This window comes from Vicugna pacos, chromosome 31 (genome assembly GCF_048564905.1).
Source record: "Vicugna pacos chromosome 31, VicPac4, whole genome shotgun sequence".
In the NCBI taxonomy this organism is placed as follows: domain Eukaryota; kingdom Metazoa; phylum Chordata; class Mammalia; order Artiodactyla; family Camelidae; genus Vicugna; species Vicugna pacos.
Genome location: NC_133017.1, coordinates 7,917,618 through 7,937,799, shown reverse-complemented (window position 1 = coordinate 7,937,799; position 20,182 = coordinate 7,917,618).

Genomic DNA, 20,182 nt, shown 5'->3' with positions numbered 1-20,182 from the left:
ACTGAAAAGAAACTTTGTGTTCAATTCAAGCTAGGTGAAGGACGGCTTTCACACACACTTATCTCTCAGAACTGAGCATGTGGAGAGACGTTCGTTCATCCAGCACAAAGGGAACGGGTTGCAGGAGAAACCCTTACTCTGGTTTCTCAGTCTGTTTCCTAGTGCCGGTTTGAAGTGCCTGCCGTTTTCATTGTAAAACCGAGTTGGAGCTTGTACCTCCCCATATATATGTATGGAGTGGACTTTGAAACTGAAAAGAAACTTTGTGTTCCCTTCAAGCTAGGTGAAGGACGGCTTTCACACACACGTATCTTTCAGAACTGAGCATGTGGAGAGACGTTCGTTCATCCAGCACAAAGGGAACGGGTTGAAGGAGAAACCCTTACTCTGGTTTCTCAGTCTGTTTCCAAGTGCCGGTTTGAAGTGCCTGCCGTTTTCACTGTAAAACCGAGTTGGAGCTTGTTCCACTCCATATATATGTATGGAGTGGAGTTTGCAACTGAAAAGAAACTTTGTGTTTCCTTCACGCTAGGTGAAGGACGGCTTTCACACACACTTATCTCTCAGAACTGAGCATGTGGAGAGACGTTCGTTCATCCAGCACAAAGGGAACGGGTTGCAGGAGAAACCCTTACTCTGGTTTCTCAGCCTGTTTCCTAGTTCCTGTTTGAAGTGCCTGCCGTTTTCACTGTAAAACCGAGTTGGAGCTTGTACTTCCCCATATATATGTATGGAGTGGAGTTTGCAACTGAAAAGAAACTTTGTGTTCCCTTCAAGCTATGTGAAGGACGGCTTTCACACACACTTATCTCTCAGAACTGAGCATGTGGAGAGACGTTCGTTCATCCAGCACAAAGGTAACGGGTTGCAGGAGAAACCCTGACTCCGGTTTCTCAGTCTTTTTCTTAGTGCCGGTTTGAAGTGCCTGCCGTTTTCACTGTAATACCGAGTTGGAGCTTGTACCTCCCCATATATATGTATGGAGTGGAGTTTGCAACTGAAAAGAAACTTTGTGTTCCCTTCAAGCTAGGTGAAGGACGGCTTTCACACACACTTATCTCTCAGAACTGAGCATGTGGAGAGACGTTCGTTCATCCAGCACAAAGGGAACGGGTTGCAGGAGAAACCCTTACTCTGGTTTCTCAGTCTGTTTCCTAGTGCCGGTTTGAAGTGCCTGCCGTTTTCACTGTAAAACCGAGTTGGAGCTTGTACCTCCCCAAATATATTTATGGAGTGGGGTTTGCAACTGAAAAGAAACTTTGTGTTCCCTTCAAGCTAGGTGAAGGACGGCTTTCACACACACTTATCTCTCAGAACTGAGCAGGTGGAGAGACGTTCGTTCATCCAGCACAAAGTGAACGGTTTGCAGGAGAAACCCTTACTCTGGTTTCTCAGTCTGTTTCCTATTGCTGGTTTGAAGTGCCTGCCGTTTTCATTGTAAAACCGAGTTGGAGCTTGTTCCACCCCATATATATGTATGGAGTGGGGTTTGCAACTGAAAAGAAACTTTGTGTTCCCTTCAAGCTAGGTGAAGGACGGCTTTTACACACACTTATCTCTCAGAACTGAGCATGTGGAGAGACGTTCGTTCATCCAGCACAAAGGGAACGGGTTGCAGGAGAAACCCTTACTCTGGTTTCTCAGTCTGTTTCCTAGTGCCATTTTGAAGTGCCTGCCGTTTTCACTGTAAAACCGAGTTGGAGCTTGTACCTCCCCATATATATGTATGGAGTGGACTTTGCAACTGAAAAGAAACTTTGTGTTCCCTTCAAGCTAGTTGAAGGACGGCTTTCACACACACTTATCTCTCAGAACTGAGCATGTGGAGAGACGTTCGTTCATCCAGCACAAAGGGAACGGGTTGCAGGAGAAACCCTTACTCTGGTTTCTCAGTCTGTTTCCTAGTGCCGGTTTGAAGTGCCTGCCGTTTTCACTGTAAAACCGAGTTGGAGCTTGTACCTCCCCATATATATGTATGGAGTGGACTTTGAAACTGAAAAGAAACTTTGTGTTCCCTTCAAGCTAGGTGAAGGACGGCTTTCACACACACTTATCTCTCAGAACTGAGCATGTGGAGAGACGTTCGTTCATCCAGCACAAAGGGAACGGGTTGCAGGAGAAACCCTTACTCTGGTTTCTCAGTCTGTTTCCTAGTGCCGGTTTGAAGTGCCTGCCGTTTTCACTGTAAAACCGAGTTGGAGCTTGTTCCACCCCATATATATGTATGGAGTGGAGTTTGCAACTGAAAAGAAACTTTGTGTTCCCTACAAGCTTTTTGAAGGACGGCTTTCACACACACTTATCTCTCAGAACTGAGCATGTGGAGAGACGTTCGTTCATCCAGCACAAAGGGAACGGGTTGCAGGAGAAACCCTTACTCTGGTTTCTCAGTCTATTTCGTAGTGCCGGTTTGAAGTGCCTACCGTTTTCACTTAAAACCGAGTTGGAGATTGTACCTCCCCATATATATGTATGGAGTGGAGTTTGCAACTGAAAAGAAACTTTGTGTTCCCTTCAACCTAGGTGAAGGACGGCTTTCACACCCATTTATCTCTCAGAACTGAGCATGTGGAGAGACGTTCGTTCATCCAGCACAAAGGGAACGGGTTGCAGGAGAAACCCTTACTCTGGTTTCTCAGTCTGTTTCCTAGTGCCGGTTTGAAGTGCCTGCCGTTTTCACTGTAAAACCGAGTTGGAGCTTGTTCCACCCCATATATATGTATGGAGTGGAGTTTGCAATTGAAAAGAAACTTTGTGTTCCCTTCAAGCTAGGTGAAGAACGGCTTTCACACACACTTATCTCTCAGAACTGAGCATATGGAGAGACATTCGTTCATCCAGCACAAAGGGAACGGGTTGCAGGAGAAACCCTTACTCTGGTTTCTCAGTCTGTTTCCTAGTGCCGGTTTGAAGTGCCTGCCGTTTTCACTGTAAAACTGAGTTGGAGCTTGTACCTCCCCATATATGTACGGAGTGGAGTTTGCAACTGAAAAGAAACTTTGTGTTCCCTTCAAGCTAGGTGAAGGACGGCTTTCACACACACTTATCTCTCAGAACTGAGCATGTGGAGAGACGTTCGTTCATCCAGCACAAAGGGAACGGGTTGCAGGAGAAACCCTTACTCTGGTTTCTCAATCTGTTTCCTAGTGACGGTTTGAAGTGCCTGCCGTTTTCACTGTAAAACCGAGTTGGAGCTTGTACCTCCCCATATATATGTATGGAGTGGACTTTGCAACTGAAAAGAAACTTTGTGTTCAATTCAAGCTAGGTGAAGGACGGCTTTCACACACACTTATCTCTCAGAACTGAGCATGTGGAGAGACGTTCGTTCATCCAGCACAAAGGGAACGGGTTGCAGGAGAAACCCTTACTCTGGTTTCTCAGTCTGTTTCCTGGTGCCGGTTTGAAGTGCCTGCCGTTTTCATTGTAAAACCGAGTTGGAGCTTGTACCTCCCCATATATATGTATGGAGTGGACTTTGAAACTGAAAAGAAACTTTGTGTTCCCTTCAAGCTAGGTGAAGGACGGCTTTCACACACACGTATCTTTCAGAACTGAGCATGTGGAGAGATGTTCGTTCATCCAGCACAAAGGGAACGGGTTGAAGGAGAAACCCTTACTCTGGTTTCTCAGTCTGTTTCCAAGTGCCGGTTTGAAGTGCCTGCCGTTTTCACTGTAAAACCGAGTTGGAGCTTGTTCCACTCCATATATATGTATGGAGTGGAGTTTGCAACTGAAAAGAAACTTTGTGTTTCCTTCACGCTAGGTGAAGGACGGCTTTCACACACACTTATCTCTCAGAACTGAGCATGTGGAGAGACGTTCGTTCATCCAGCACAAAGGGAACGGGTTGCAGGAGAAACCCTTACTCTGGTTTCTCAGCCTGTTTCCTAGTTCCTGTTTGAAGTGCCTGCCGTTTTCACTGTAAAACCGAGTTGGAGCTTGTACTTCCCCATATATATGTATGGAGTGGAGTTTGCAACTGAAAAGAAACTTTGTGTTCCCTTCAAGCTAGGTGAAGGACGGCTTTCACACACACTTATCTCTCAGAACTGAGCATGTGGAGAGACGTTCGTTCATCCAGCACAAAGGTAACGGGTTGCAGGAGAAACCCTGACTCCGGTTTCTCAGTCTTTTTCTTAGTGCCGGTTTGAAGTGCCTGCCGTTTTCACTGTAATACCGAGTTGGAGCTTGTACCTCCCCATATATATGTATGGAGTGGAGTTTGCAACTGAAAAGAAACTTTGTGTTCCCTTCAAGCTAGGTGAAGGACGGCTTTCACACACACTTATCTCTCAGAACTGAGCATGTGGAGAGACGTTCGTTCATCCAGCACAAAGGGAACGGGTTGCAGGAGAAACCCTTACTCTGGTTTCTCAGTCTGTTTCCTAGTGCCGGTTTGAAGTGCCTGCCGTTTTCACTGTAAAACCGAGTTGGAGCTTGTACCTCCCCATATATATTTATGGAGTGGGGTTTGCAACTGAAAAGAAACTTTGTGTTCCCTTCAAGCTAGGTGAAGGACGGCTTTCACACACACTTATCTCTCAGAACTGAGCAGGTGGAGAGACGTTCGTTCATCCAGCACAAAGTGAACGGTTTGAAGGAGAAACCCTTACTCTGGTTTCTCAGTCTGTTTCCTATTGCTGGTTTGAAGTGCCTGCCGTTTTCATTGTAAAACCGAGTTGGAGCTTGTTCCACCCCATATATATGTATGGTGTGGGGTTTGCAACTGAAAAGAAACTTTGTGTTCCCTACAAGCTTTTTGAAGGACGGCTTTCACACACACTTATCTCTCAGAACTGAGCATGTGGAGAGACGTTCGTTCATCCAGCACAAAGGGAACGGGTTGCAGGAGAAACCCTTACTCTGGTTTCTCAGTCTATTTCGTAGTGCCGGTTTGAAGTGCCTACCGTTTTCACTTAAAACCGAGTTGGAGCTTGTACCTCCCCATATATATGTATGGAGTGGAGTTTGCAACTGAAAAGAAACTTTGTGTTCCCTTCAACCTAGGTGAAGGACGGCTTTCACACCCATTTATCTCTCAGAACTGAGCATGTGGAGAGACGTTCGTTCATCCAGCACAAAGGGAACGGGTTGCAGGAGAAACCCTTACTCTGGTTTCTCAGTCTGTTTCCTAGTGCCGGTTTGAAGTGCCTGCCGTTTTCACTGTAAAACCGAGTTGGAGCTTGTTCCACCCCATATATATGTATGGAGTGGAGTTTGCAATTGAAAAGAAACTTTGTGTTCCCTTCAAGCTAGGTGAAGAACGGCTTTCACACACACTTATCTCTCAGAACTGAGCATATGGAGAGACATTCGTTCATCCAGCACAAAGGGAACGGGTTGCAGGAGAAACCCTTACTCTGGTTTCTCAGTCTGTTTCCTAGTGCCGGTTTGAAGTGCCTGCCGTTTTCACTGTAAAACTGAGTTGGAGCTTGTACCTCCCCATATATGTACGGAGTGGAGTTTGCAACTGAAAAGAAACTTTGTGTTCCCTTCAAGCTAGGTGAAGGACGGCTTTCACACACACTTATCTCTCAGAACTGAGCATGTGGAGAGACGTTCGTTCATCCAGCACAAAGGGAACGGGTTGCAGGAGAAACCCTTACTCTGGTTTCTCAATCTGTTTCCTAGTGACGGTTTGAAGTGCCTGCCGTTTTCACTGTAAAACCGAGTTGGAGCTTGTACCTCCCCATATATATGTATGGAGTGGACTTTGCAACTGAAAAGAAACTTTGTGTTCAATTCAAGCTAGGTGAAGGACGGCTTTCACACACACTTATCTCTCAGAACTGAGCATGTGGAGAGACGTTCGTTCATCCAGCACAAAGGGAACGGGTTGCAGGAGAAACCCTTACTCTGGTTTCTCAGTCTGTTTCCTAGTGCCGGTTTGAAGTGCCTGCCGTTTTCATTGTAAAACCGAGTTGGAGCTTGTACCTCCCCATATATATGTATGGAGTGGACTTTGAAACTGAAAAGAAACTTTGTGTTCCCTTCAAGCTAGGTGAAGGACGGCTTTCACACACACGTATCTTTCAGAACTGAGCATGTGGAGAGACGTTCGTTCATCCAGCACAAAGGGAACGGGTTGAAGGAGAAACCCTTACTCTGGTTTCTCAGTCTGTTTCCAAGTGCCGGTTTGAAGTGCCTGCCGTTTTCACTGTAAAACCGAGTTGGAGCTTGTTCCACTCCATATATATGTATGGAGTGGAGTTTGCAACTGAAAAGAAACTTTGTGTTTCCTTCACGCTAGGTGAAGGACGGCTTTCACACACACTTATCTCTCAGAACTGAGCATGTGGAGAGACGTTCGTTCATCCAGCACAAAGGGAACGGGTTGCAGGAGAAACCCTTACTCTGGTTTCTCAGCCTGTTTCCTAGTTCCTGTTTGAAGTGCCTGCCGTTTTCACTGTAAAACCGAGTTGGAGCTTGTACTTCCCCATATATATGTATGGAGTGGAGTTTGCAACTGAAAAGAAACTTTGTGTTCCCTTCAAGCTATGTGAAGGACGGCTTTCACACACACTTATCTCTCAGAACTGAGCATGTGGAGAGACGTTCGTTCATTCAGCACAAAGGGAACGGGTTGCAGGAGAAACCCTGACTCCGGTTTCTCAGTCTTTTTCTTAGTGCCGGTTTGAAGTGCCTGCCGTTTTCACTGTAATACCGAGTTGGAGCTTGTACCTCCCCATATATATGTATGGAGTGGAGTTTGCAACTGAAAAGAAACTTTGTGTTCCCTTCAAGCTAGGTGAAGGACGGCTTTCACACACACTTATCTCTCAGAACTGAGCATGTGGAGAGACGTTCGTTCATCCAGCACAAAGGGAACGGGTTGCAGGAGAAACCCTTACTCTGGTTTCTCAGTCTGTTTCCTAGTGCCGGTTTGAAGTGCCTGCCGTTTTCACTGTAAAACCGAGTTGGAGCTTGTACCTCCCCATATATATTTATGGAGTGGGGTTTGCAACTGAAAAGAAACTTTGTGTTCCCTTCAAGCTAGGTGAAGGACGGCTTTCACACACACTTATCTCTCAGAACTGAGCAGGTGGAGAGACGTTCGTTCATCCAGCACAAAGTGAACGGTTTGCAGGAGAAACCCTTACTCTGGTTTCTCAGTCTGTTTCCTATTGCTGGTTTGAAGTGCCTGCCGTTTTCATTGTAAAACCGAGTTGGAGCTTGTTCCACCCCATATATATGTATGGAGTGGGGTTTGCAACTGAAAAGAAACTTTGTGTTCCCTTCAAGCTAGGTGAAGGACGGCTTTTACACACACTTATCTGTCAGAACTGAGCATGTGGAGAGACGTTCGTTCATCCAGCACAAAGGGAACGGGTTGCAGGAGAAACCCTTACTCTGGTTTCTCAGTCTGTTTCCTAGTGCCATTTTGAAGTGCCTGCCGTTTTCACTGTAAAACCGAGTTGGAGCTTGTACCTCCCCATATATATGTATGGAGTGGACTTTGCAACTGAAAAGAAACTTTGTGTTCCCTTCAAGCTAGTTGAAGGACGGCTTTCACACACACTTATCTCTCAGAACTGAGCATGTGGAGAGACGTTCGTTCATCCAGCACAAAGGGAACGGGTTGCAGGAGAAACCCTTACTCTGGTTTCTCAGTCTGTTTCCTAGTGCCGGTTTGAAGTGCCTGCCGTTTTCACTGTAAAACCGAGTTGGTGCTTGTACCTCCCCATATATATGTATGGAGTGGAGTTTGCAACTGAAAAGAAACTTTGTGTTCCCTTCAAGCTAGGTGAAGGACGGCTTTCACACACACTTATCTCTCAGAACTGAGCATGTGGAGAGACGTTCGTTCATCCAGCACAAAGGGAACGGGTTGCAGGAGAAACCCTTACTCTGGTTTCTCAGTCTGTTTCCTAGTGCCGGTTTGAAGTGCCTGCCGTTTTCACTGTAAAACCGAGTTGGAGCTTGTTCCACCCCATATATATGTATGGAGTGGAGTTTGCAACTGAAAAGAAACTTTGTGTTCCCTACAAGCTTTTTGAAGGACGGCTTTCACACACACTTATCTCTCAGAACTGAGCATGTGGAGAGACGTTCGTTCATCCAGCACAAAGGGAACGGGTTGCAGGAGAAACCCTTACTCTGGTTTCTCAGTCTATTTCGTAGTGCCGGTTTGAAGTGCCTACCGTTTTCACTTAAAACCGAGTTGGAGCTTGTACCTCCCCATATATATGTATGGAGTGGAGTTTGCAACTGAAAAGAAACTTTGTGTTCCCTTCAACCTAGGTGAAGGACGGCTTTCACACCCATTTATCTCTCAGAACTGAGCATGTGGAGAGACGTTCGTTCATCCAGCACAAAGGGAACGGGTTGCAGGAGAAACCCTTACTCTGGTTTCTCAGTCTGTTTCCTAGTGCCGGTTTGAAGTGCCTGCCGTTTTCACTGTAAAACCGAGTTGGAGCTTGTTCCACCCCATATATATGTATGGAGTGGAGTTTGCAATTGAAAAGAAACTTTGTGTTCCCTTCAAGCTAGGTGAAGAACGGCTTTCACACACACTTATCTCTCAGAACTGAGCATATGGAGAGACATTCGTTCATCCAGCACAAAGGGAACGGGTTGCAGGAGAAACCCTTACTCTGGTTTCTCAGTCTGTTTCCTAGTGCCGGTTTGAAGTGCCTGCCGTTTTCACTGTAAAACTGAGATGGAGCTTGTACCTCCCCATATATGTACGGAGTGGAGTTTGCAACTGAAAAGAAACTTTGTGTTCCCTTCAAGCTAGGTGAAGGACGGCTTTCACACACACTTATCTCTCAGAACTGAGCATGTGGAGAGACGTTCGTTCATCCAGCACAAAGGGAACGGGTTGCAGGAGAAACCCTTACTCTGGTTTCTCAATCTGTTTCCTAGTGACGGTTTGAAGTGCCTGCCGTTTTCACTGTAAAACCGAGTTGGAGCTTGTACCTCCCCATATATATGTATGGAGTGGACTTTGCAACTGAAAAGAAACTTTGTGTTCAATTCAAGCTAGGTGAAGGACGGCTTTCACACACACTTATCTCTCAGAACTGAGCATGTGGAGAGACGTTCGTTCATCCAGCACAAAGGTAACGGGTTGCAGGAGAAACCCTGACTCCGGTTTCTCAGTCTTTTTCTTAGTGCCGGTTTGAAGTGCCTGCCGTTTTCACTGTAATACCGAGTTGGAGCTTGTACCTCCCCAAATATATGTATGGAGTGGAGTTTGCAACTGAAAAGAAACTTTGTGTTCCCTTCAAGCTAGGTGAAGGACGGCTTTCACACACACTTATCTCTCAGAACTGAGCATGTGGAGAGACGTTCGTTCATCCAGCACAAAGGGAACGGGTTGCAGGAGAAACCCTTACTCTGGTTTCTCAGTCTGTTTCCTAGTGCCGGTTTGAAGTGCCTGCCGTTTTCACTGTAAAACCGAGTTGGAGCTTGTACCTCCCCATATATATTTATGGAGTGGGGTTTGCAACTGAAAAGAAACTTTGTGTTCCCTTCAAGCTAGGTGAAGGACGGCTTTCACACACACTTATCTCTCAGAACTGAGCAGGTGGAGAGACGTTCGTTCATCCAGCACAAAGTGAACGGTTTGCAGGAGAAACCCTTACTCTGGTTTCTCAGTCTGTTTCCTATTGCTGGTTTGAAGTGCCTGCCGTTTTCATTGTAAAACCGAGTTGGAGCTTGTTCCACCCCATATATATGTATGGAGTGGGGTTTGCAACTGAAAAGAAACTTTGTGTTCCCTTCAAGCTAGGTGAAGGACGGCTTTTACACACACTTATCTCTCAGAACTGAGCATGTGGAGAGACGTTCGTTCATCCAGCACAAAGGGAACGGGTTGCAGGAGAAACCCTTACTCTGGTTTCTCAGTCTGTTTCCTAGTGCCATTTTGAAGTGCCTGCCGTTTTCACTGTAAAACCGAGTTGGAGCTTGTACCTCCCCATATATATGTATGGAGTGGACTTTGCAACTGAAAAGAAACTTTGTGTTCCCTTCAAGCTAGTTGAAGGACGGCTTTCACACACACTTATCTCTCAGAACTGAGCATGTGGAGAGACGTTCGTTCATCCAGCACAAAGGGAACGGGTTGCAGGAGAAACCCTTACTCTGGTTTCTCAGTCTGTTTCCTAGTGCCGGTTTGAAGTGCCTGCCGTTTTCACTGTAAAACCGAGTTGGAGCTTGTACCTCCCCATATATATGTATGGAGTGGACTTTGAAACTGAAAAGAAACTTTGTGTTCCCTTCAAGCTAGGTGAAGGACGGCTTTCACACACACTTATCTCTCAGAACTGAGCATGTGGAGAGACGTTCGTTCATCCAGCACAAAGGGAACGGGTTGCAGGAGAAACCCTTACTCTGGTTTCTCAGTCTGTTTCCTAGTGCCGGTTTGAAGTGCCTGCCGTTTTCACTGTAAAACCGAGTTGGAGCTTGTTCCACCCCATATATATGTATGGAGTGGAGTTTGCAACTGAAAAGAAACTTTGTGTTCCCTACAAGCTTTTTGAAGGACGGCTTTCACACACACTTATCTCTCAGAACTGAGCATGTGGAGAGACGTTCGTTCATCCAGCACAAAGGGAACGGGTTGCAGGAGAAACCCTTACTCTGGTTTCTCAGTCTATTTCGTAGTGCCGGTTTGAAGTGCCTACCGTTTTCACTTAAAACCGAGTTGGAGCTTGTACCTCCCCATATATATGTATGGAGTGGAGTTTGCAACTGAAAAGAAACTTTGTGTTCCCTTCAACCTAGGTGAAGGACGGCTTTCACACCCATTTATCTCTCAGAACTGAGCATGTGGAGAGACGTTCGTTCATCCAGCACAAAGGGAACGGGTTGCAGGAGAAACCCTTACTCTGGTTTCTCAGTCTGTTTCCTAGTGCCGGTTTGAAGTGCCTGCCGTTTTCACTGTAAAACCGAGTTGGAGCTTGTTCCACCCCATATATATGTATGGAGTGGACTTTGAAACTGAAAAGAAACTTTGTGTTCCCTTCAAGCTAGGTGAAGGACGGCTTTCACACACACTTATCTCTCAGAACTGAGCATATGGAGAGACATTCGTTCATCCAGCACAAAGGGAACGGGTTGCAGGAGAAACCCTTACTCTGGTTTCTCAGTCTGTTTCCTAGTGCCGGTTTGAAGTGCCTGCCGTTTTCACTGTAAAACTGAGTTGGAGCTTGTACCTCCCCATATATGTACGGATTGGAGTTTGCAACTGAAAAGAAACTTTGTGTTCCCTTCAAGCTAGGTGAAGGACGGCTTTCACACACACTTATCTCTCAGAACTGAGCATGTGGATAGACGTTCGTTCATCCAGCACAAAGGGAACGGGTTGCAGGAGAAACCCTTACTCTGGTTTCTCAGTCTATTTCGTAGTGCCGGTTTGAAGTGCCTGCCGTTTTCACTATAAAACCGAGTTGGAGCTTGTACCTCCCCATATATATGTATGGAGTGGAGTTTGCAACTGAAAAGAAACTTTGTGTTCCCTTCAAGCTAGGTGAAGGACGGCTTTCACACCCATTTATCTCTCAGAACTGAGCATGTGGAGAGACGTTCGTTCATCCAGCACAAAGGGAACGGGTTGCAGGAGAAACCCTTACTCTGGTTTCTCAGTCTGTTTTCTAGTGCCGGTTTGAAGTGCCTGTCGTTTTCACTGTAAAACCGAGTTGGAGCTTGTACCTCCCCATATATATGTATGGAGTGGACTTTGGAACTGAAAAGAAACTTTGTGTTCCCTTCAAGCTAGGTGAAGGACGGCTTTCACACACACTTATCTCTCAGAACTGTGCATGTGGAGAGACGTTCGTTCATCCAGCACAAAGGGAACGGTTTGCAGGAGAAACCCTTACTCTGATTTCTCAGTCTGTTTCCTAGTGCCGGTATGAAGTGCCTGCCGTTTTCACTGTAAAACCGAGTTGGAGCTTGTTCCACCACATATATATGTATGGAGTGGATTTTGCAACTGAAAAGAAACTTTGTGTTCCCTTCAAGCTAGGTGAAGGACGGCTTTCACACACACTTATCTCTCAGAACTGAGCATGTGGAGAGACGTTCGTTCATCCAGCACAAAGGGAACGGGTTGCAGGAGAAACCCTTACTCTGGTTTCTCAGTCTGTTTCCTAGTGCCGGTTTGAAGTGCCTGCCGTTTTCACTGTAAAACCGAGTTGGAGCTTGTACCTCCCCATATATATGTATGGAGAGGAGTTTGCAACTGAAAAGAAACTTTGAGTTCCCTTCAAGATAAGTGAAGGGCGGCTTTCACACACACTTATCTCTCAGAACTGAGCATGTGGAGAGACGTTCGTTCATCCAGCACAAAGGGAACGGGTTGCAGGAGGAACCTTTACTCTGGTTTCTCAGTCTGTTTCCTAGTGCCGGTTTGAAGTGCCTGCCGTTTTCACTGTAAAACCGAGTTGGAGCTTGTACCTCCCCATATATATGTATGGAGTGGAGTTTGCAACTGAAAAGAAACTTTGTGTTCCCTTCAAGCTAGGTGAAGGACGGCTTTCACACCCACTTATCTCTCAGAACTGAGCATGTGGAGAGACGTTCGTTCATCCAGCACAAAGGGAACGGTTTGCAGGAGAAACCCTTACTCTGGTTTCTCAGTCTGTTTCCTAGTGCCAGTTTGAAGTGCCTGCCGTTTTCACTGTAAAACCGAGTTGGAGCTTGTACCTCCCTATATATATATGTATGGATTGGAGTTTGCAACTGAAAAGAAACTTTGTGTTCCCTTCAGGCTAGGTGAAGGACGGCTTTCACACACACTTATCTCTCAGAACTGAGCATTTGGAGAGACGTTCGTTCATCCAGCACAAAGGGAACGGGTTGCAGGAGAAACCCTTACACTGGTTTCTCAGTCTATTTCGTAGTGCCGGTTTGAAGTGCCTGCCGTTTTCACTATAAAACCGAGTTGGAGCTTGTACCTCCCCATATATATGTATGGAGTGGGGTTTGCAACTGAAAAGAAACTTTGTGTTCCCTTCAAGCTAGGTGAAGGACGGCTTTCACACCCATTTATCTCTCAGAACTGAGCATGTGGAGAGACGTTCGTTCATCCAGCACAAAGGGAACGGGTTGCAGGAGAAACACTTACTCTGGTTTCTCAGTCTGTTTCCTAGTGCCGGTTTGAAGTGCCTGCCGTTTTCACTGTAAAACCGAGTTGGAGCTTGTACCTCCCCATATATATGTATGGAGTGGAGTTTGCAACTGTAAAGAAACTTTGTGTTCCCTTCAAGCTAGGTGAAGGACGGCTTTCACACCCACTTATCTCTCAGAACTGAGCATGTGGAGAGACGTTCGTTCATCCAGCACAAAGGGAACTGGTTGCAGGAGAAACCCTTACTCTGGATTCTCAGTCTGTTTCCAAGTGTCAGTTTGAAGTGCCTGCCATTTACACTGTAAAACCGAGTTGGAGCTTGTACCTCCCCATATATATGTATGGATTGGAGTTTGCAACTGAAAAGAAACTTTGTGTTCCCTTCAGGCTAGGTGAAGGAAGGCTTTCACACACACTTATCTCTCAGAACTGAGCATTTGGAGAGACGTTCGTTCATCCAGCACAAAGGAACGGGTTGCAGGAGAAATCTTTACTCTGGTTTCTCAGTCTGTTTCCTAGTGCCGGTTTGAAGTGCCTGCCGTTTTCACTGTAAAACCGAGTTGGAGCTTGTACCTCCCCATATATATGTATGGAGTGGAGTTTGCAACTGAAAAGAAACTTTGTGTTCCCTTTAAGCTAGGTGAAGTACGGCTTTCACACACACTTATCTCTCAGAACTGAGCATGTGGAGAGACGTTCGTTCATCCAGCACAAAGGGAACGGGTTGCAGGAGTAACCCTTACTCTGGTTTCTCAGTCTATTTCGTAGTGCCGGTTTGAAGTGCCTGCCGTTTTCACTTAAAACCGAGTTGGAGTTTGTACATCCCCATATATATGTATGGAGTGGACTTTGGAATTGAAAAGAAACTTTGTGTTCCCTTCAAGCTAGGTGAAGGACGGCTTTCACACACAATTATCTCTCAGAACTGAGCATGTGGAGAGACGTTCGTTCATTCAGCACAAAGGGAACGGGTTGCAGGAGAAACCCTTACTCTGGTTTCTCAGTCTGTTTCTTAGTGCCGGTTTGAAGTGCCTGCCGTTTTCACTGTAAAACCGAGTTGGAGCTTGTTCCACCCCATATATATGTATGGAGTGGAGTTTGCAACTGAAAAGAAACTTTGTGTTCCCTTCAAGCTAGGTGAAGGACGGCTTTCACACACACTTATCTCTCAGAACTGAGCAGGTGGAGAGACGTTCGTTCATCCAGCACAAAGGGAACGGGTTGCAGGAGAAACCCTTACTCTGGTTTCTCAGTCTGTTTCCTAGTGCCGGTTTGAAGTGCCTGCCGTTTTCACTGTAAAACCGAGTAGGAGCTTGTACCTCCCTATATATGTTCGGAGTGGAGTTTGCAACTGAAAAGAAACTTTGTGTTCCCTTCAAGCTAGGTGAAGGACGGCTTTCACACACACTTATCTCTCAGAACTGAGCATGTGGAGAGACGTTCGTTCATCCAGCACAAGGGGAACGGATTTCAGGAGAAACCCTTACTCTGGTTTCTCAGTCTGTTTCCTAGTGCCGGTTTGAAGTGCCTGCCGTTTTCACTGTAATACCGAGTTGGAGCTTGTTCCACCCATATATATGTATGGAGTGGAGTTTGCAACTAAAAAGAAACTTTGTGTTCCCTTCAAGCTAGGTGAAGGACGGCTTTCACACACACTTATCTCTCAGAACTGAGCATGTGGAGAGACCTTCGTTCATCCAGCACAAAGGGAACGGGATGCAGGAGAAACCCTTACTCTGGTTTCTCAGTCTGTTTCCTAGTGCCGGTTTGAAGTGCCTGCCGTTTTCACTGTAAAACCGAGTTGGAGCTTGTACCACCCCATATATATGTATGGAGTGGGATTTACAACTGTAAATATAATTTGTGTTCCCTTCAAGCTAGGTGAAGGACGGTTTTCACACACACTTATCTCTCAGAAATGAGCATGTGGAGAGACTTTCGTTCATCCAGCACAAAGGGAACGGTTTGCAGGAGAAACCCATACTCTGGTTTCTCAGTCTGTTTCCTAGTGCCGGTTTGAAGTGCCTGCCGTTTTCACTGTAAAACCGAGTTGGAGCTTGTACCTCCCCATATATATTTATGGAGTGGGGTTTGCAACTGAAAAGAAACTTTGTGTTCCCTTCAAGCTAGGTGAAGGACGGCTTTCACACACATTTATCTCTCAGAACTGAGCAGGTGGAGAGACGTTCGTTCATCCAGCACAAAGTGAACGGTTTGCAGGAGAAACCCTTACTCTGGTTTCTCAGTCTGTTTCCTATTGCTGGTTTGAAGTGCCTGCCGTTTTCATTGTAAAACCGAGTTGGAGCTTGTTCCACCCCATATATATGTATGGAGTGGGGTTTGCAACTGAAAAGAAACTTTGTGTTCCCTTCAAGCTAGGTGAAGGACGGCTTTTACACACACTTATCTCTCAGAACTGAGCATGTGGAGAGACGTTCGTTCATCCAGCACAAAGGGAACGGGTTGCAGGAGAAACCCTTACTCTGGTTTCTCAGTCTGTTTCCTAGTGCCATTTTGAAGTGCCTGCCGTTTTTACTGTAAAACCGAGTTGGAGCTTGTACCTCCCCATATATATGTATGGAGTGGACTTTGCAACTGAAAAGAAACTTTGTGTTCCCTTCAAGCTAGTTGAAGGACGGCTTTCACACACACTTATCTCTCAGAACTGAGAATGTGGAGAGACGTTCGTTCATCCAGCACAAAGGGAACGGGTTGCAGGAGAAACCCTTACTCTGGTTTCTCAGTCTGTTTCCTAGTGCCGGTTTGAAGTGCCTGCCGTTTTCACTGTAAAACCGAGTTGGAGCTTGTACCTCCCCATATATATGTATGGAGTGGACTTTGAAACTGAAAAGAAACTTTGTGTTCCCTTCAAGCTAGGTGAAGGACGGCTTTCACACACACTTATCTCTCAGAACTGAGCATGTGGAGAGACGTTCGTTCATCCAGCACAAAGGGAACGGGTTGCAGGAGAAACCCTTACTCTGGTTTCTCAGTCTGTTTCCTAGTGCCGGTTTGAAGTGCCTGCCGTTTTCACTGTAAAACCGAGTTGGAGCTTGTTCCACCCCATATATATGTATGGAGTGGAGTTTGCAACTGAAAAGAAACTTTGTGTTCCCTACAAGCTTGTTGAAGGACGGCTTTCACACACACTTATCTCTCAGAACTGAGCATGTGGAGAGACGTTCGTTCATCCAGCACAAAGGGAACAGGTTGCAGGAGAAACCCTTACTCTGGTTTCTCAGTCTATTTCGTAGTGCCGGTTTGAAGTGCCTGCCGTTTTCACTTAAAACCGAGTTGGAACTTGTACCTCCCCATATATATGTATGGAGTGGAGTTTGAAACTGAAAAGAAACTTTGTGTTCCCTTCAACCTAGGTGAAGGACGGCTTTCACACCCATTTATCTCTCAGAACTGAGCATGTGGAGAGACGTTCGTTCATCCAGCACAAAGGGAACGGGTTGCAGGAGAAACCCTTACTCTGGTTTCTCAGTCTGTTTCCTAGTGCCGGTTTGAAGTGCCTGCCGTTTTCACTGTAAAACCGAGTTGGAGCTTGTTCCACCCCATATATATGTATGGAGTGGAGTTTGCAATTGAAAAGAAACTTTGTGTTCCCTTCAAGCTAGGTGAAGAACGGCTTTCACACACACTTATCTCTCAGAACTGAGCATATGAAGAGACATTCGTTCATCCAGCACAAAGGGAACGGGTTGCAGGAGAAACCCTTACTCTGGTTTCTCAGTCTGTTTCCTAGTGCCGGTTTGAAGTGCCTGCCGTTTTCACTGTAAAACTGAGTTGGAGCTTGTACCTCCCCATATATATGTATGGAGTGGACTTTGGAACTGAAAAGAAACTTTGTGTTCCCTTCAAGCTAGGTGAAGGACGGCTTTCACACACAAATATCTCTCAGAACTGAGCATGTGGAGAGACGTTCGTTCATTCAGCACAAAGGGAACGGGTTGCAGGAGAAACCCTTACTCTGGTTTCTCAGTCTGTTTCTTAGTGCCGGTTTGAAGTGCCTGCCGTTTTCACTGTAAAACCGAGTTGGGGCTTGTTCCAACCCATATATATGTATGGAGTGGAGTTTGCAACTGAAAAGAAACTTTGTGTTCCCTATAAGCTTGGTGAAGGACGGCTTTCACACACACTTTTCTCTCAGAACTGAGCATGTGGAGAGAAGTTCGTTCATCCAGAACAAAGGGAACGGGTTGCAGGAGAAACCCTTACTCTGGTTTCTCAGTCTGTTTCCTAGTGCCGGTTTGAAGTGCCTGCCGTTTTCACTGTAAAACCGAGTTGGAGATTGTACCTCCCCATATATATGTATGGAGAGGAGTTTGCAACTGAAAAGAAACTTTGAGTTCCCTTCAAGCTATGTGAAGGGCGGCTTTCACACACACTTATCTCTCAGAACTGAGCATGTGGAGAGACGTTCGTTCATCCAGCACAAAGGGAACGGGTTGCAGGAGAAACCTTTACTGTGGTTTCTCAGTCTGTTTCCTAGTGCCGGTTTGAAGTGCCTGCCGTTTTCACTGTAAAACCGAGTTGGAGCTTGTACCACCCCATATATATGTATGGAGTGGGATTTACAACTGTAAATATAATTTGTGTTCCCTTCAAGCTAGGTGAAGGACGGCTTTCACACACACTTATCTCTCAGAACTGAGCATGTGGAGAGACGTTCGTTCATCCAGCACAAAGGGTACGGGTTGCAGGGGAAACCCTTACTCTGGTTTCTCAGTCTGTTTCTTAGTGTCGGATTGAAGTGCCTGCCTTTTTCACTGTAAAACCGAGTTGGAGCTTGTACCTCCCCATATATATGTATGGAGTGGACTTTGAAACTGAAAAGATACTTTGTGTTCCCTTCAAGCTAGGTGAAGGACGGCTTTCACACACACTTATCTCTCAGAACTGAGCATGTGGAGAGACGTTCGTTCATCCAGCACAAAGGGAACGGGTTGCAGGAGAAACCCTTACTCTGGTTTCTCAGTCTGTTTCCTAGTGCCGGTTTGAAGTGCCTGCCGTTTTCACTGTAAAACCGAGTTGGAGCTTGTACCTCCCCATATATATGTATGGAGTGGACTTTGCAACTGAAAAGAAACTTTGTGTTCCCTTCAAGCTAGTTGAAGGACGGCTTTCACACTCACTTATCTCTCAGAACTGAGCATGTGGAGAGACGTTCGTTCATCCAGCAAAAAGGGAACGGGTTGCAGGAGAAACCCTTACTCTGGTTTCTCAGTCTGTTTCCTAGTGCCGGTATGAAGTGCCTGCAGTTTTCACTGTAAAACCGAGTTGGAGCTTGTACCTCCCCATATATATGTATGGAGTGGAGTTTGCAAATGAAAAGAAAGTTTGGGTTCCCTTCAAGCTAGGTGAAGGATGAATTTCACACACACTTATCTCTCAGAAATGAGCATGTGGAGAGACGTTCATTCATCCAGCACAAAGGGAACGGTTTGCAGGAGAAACCCTTACTCTGGTTTCTCAGTCTGTTTCCTAGTGCCGGTTTGAAGTGCCTGCCGTTTTCACTGTAATACCGAGTTGGAGCTTGTACCTTCCCATATATATGTATGGAGTGGAGTTTGCAAGTGAAAAGAAACTTTGTGTTCCCTTCAAGCTAGGTGAAGGACGTCTTTCACACACACTTATCTCTCAGAACTGAGCATGTATAGAGACGTTCGTTCATCCAGCACAAAGGGAACGAGTTGCAGGAGAAACCCTGACTCTGGTTTCTCAGTCTGTTTCCTAGTGCCGGTTGAAGTGCCTGCCGTTTTCACTGTAAAACCGAGTTGGAGCTTGTACCTCCCCATATATATGTATGGAGTGGAGTTTGCAACTGAAAAGATACTTTGTGTTCCCTTCAAGCTAGGTGAAGGACGGCCTTTACACACACTTATCTCTCAGAACTGAGCATGTGGAGAGACGTTCGTTCATCCAGCACAAAGGGAACGGGTTGCAGGAGAAACCCTTACTCTGGTTTCTCAGTCTGTTTCCTAGTGCCGGTTTGAAGTGCCTGCCGTTTTCACTATAAAACCGAGTTGGAGCTTGTACCTCCCCATATATATGTATGGAGTGGACTTTGCAACTGAAAAGAAACTTTGTGTTCCCTTCAAGCTAGGTGAAGGACGGCTTTCACACACACTTACCTCTCAGAACTGAGCATGTGGAGAGACGTTCGTTCATCCAGCACAAAGGGAACGGGTTGCAGGAGAAACCCTTACTCTGGTTTCTCAGTCTGTTTCCTAGTGCCGGTTTGAAGTGCCTGCCGTTTTCACTGTAAAACCGAGTTGGAGATTGTACCTCCCCATATATATGTATGGAGAGGAGTTTGCAACTGAAAAGAAACTTTGAGTTCCCTTCAAGCTATGTGAAGGGCGGCTTTCACACACACTTATCTCTCAGAACTGAGCATGTGGAGAGACGTTCGTTCATCCAGCACAAAGGGAACGGGTTGCAGGAGAAACCTTTACTGTGGTTTCTCAGTCTGTTTCCTAGTGCCGGTTTGAAGTGCCTGCCGTTTTCACTGTAAAACCGAGTTGGAGCTTGTACCTCCACATATATATGTATGGAGTGGAGTTTGCAACTGAAAAGAAACTTTGTGTTCCCTTCAAGCTAGGTGAAGGACGGCTTTCACACCCACTTATCTCTCAGAACTGAGAATGTGGAGAGACGTTCGTTCATCCAGCACAAAGGGAACGGGTTGCAGGAGAAACCCTTACTCTGGTTTCTCAGTCTCTTTCCTAGTGCCGGTTTGAAGTGCCTGCCGTTTTCACTGTAAAACCGAGTTGGAGCTTGTTCCACCCCATATATATGTATGGAGTGGATTTTGCAACTGAAAAGAAACTTTGTGTTCCCTTCAAGCTAGGTGAAGGACGGCTTTCACACACACTTATCTCTCAGAACTGAGCAGGTGGAGAGACGTTCGTTCATCCAGCACAAAGGGAACGGGTTGCAGGAGAAACCCTTACTGTGGTTTCTCAGTCTGTTTCCTAGTGCCGGTTTGAAGTGCCTGCCGTTTTCACTGTAAAACCGAGTAGGAGCTTGTACCTCCCTATATATGTTCGGAGTGGAGTTTGCAACTGAAAAGAAACTTTGTGTTCCCTTCAAGCT